Source organism: Penaeus monodon, chromosome 27, assembly GCF_015228065.2.
Source record: "Penaeus monodon isolate SGIC_2016 chromosome 27, NSTDA_Pmon_1, whole genome shotgun sequence".
NCBI classification, from domain to species: Eukaryota; Metazoa; Arthropoda; class Malacostraca; order Decapoda; family Penaeidae; genus Penaeus; species Penaeus monodon.
This window is the reverse complement of record NC_051412.1, coordinates 25,142,535-25,143,251: the sequence shown is the minus strand read 5'-3', so window position 1 is coordinate 25,143,251 and position 717 is coordinate 25,142,535. Positions and strand designations below refer to the sequence as shown.

Sequence of the window (717 nt, the reverse complement as noted above, 5' to 3'; positions counted from 1 at the left end):
AGAGAGAGAGGAGGTGATTAATTACATATGCATTTATCCCTGAATCAAATTTCATACTGGGGTCAGTTTATTAAATTATGAAAGCTTGATTATTATGCATTTCAGCCAAGTTAATGTCATTACCTAGGAGGGTGTTCGATTCATATCTGTCTGTCTTTACACCATCCATTTATAGGTGATATATAAGGCACTGTCTTTCATCCCACACATACTTATATACACACCAAATAACATAACAAAGTGCCAATAATCGCAACACACGGACCCCACTCCCATGCGAAGAAGCAAGGAGTGTGTCTTTCCTCTTTCTACTCGGGAGGCAAAATGGGCTCCATTTCCTTGAAGCAGCGAGGGGAATGCGGAGGATACATATGTGGGGAAGTCCGGAAGATACGTATGTGAGAAGTGCGGAAAATACACACGTGGGGAGTCAGGAAGATGCATAAGTAGGGAGGGCGAAAGATATAGATGTGGGGAGTGCGGAGATACATGTGTGAGGACCGCGGAAGATACATATGCGGGGAATGCGGAAGATACATATGTGAGGGGGGCGGAAATACATATGCGGGGAATGCGGAAGATACATATGTGAGGGGGGCGGAAATACATATGCGGGGAATGCGGAAGATACATGTGTAGGACGAAATCTCTGCTTAGATGCTGAGGAGAACGCTGAGAGAAAATCTGAGAGATCAGCTGTGGAATTACATTATCTTG

At 44.4% G+C, this 717-nt stretch overlaps 1 protein-coding gene across 1 annotated transcript in view; it reads left to right on the top strand.

The window, feature by feature from the left end:
* LOC119590717 (visual pigment-like receptor peropsin) overlaps positions 1 to 717 on the top strand; it is a 38,587-nt gene that overhangs the window by 21,018 nt on the left and 16,852 nt on the right. The window lies entirely within an intron of this gene.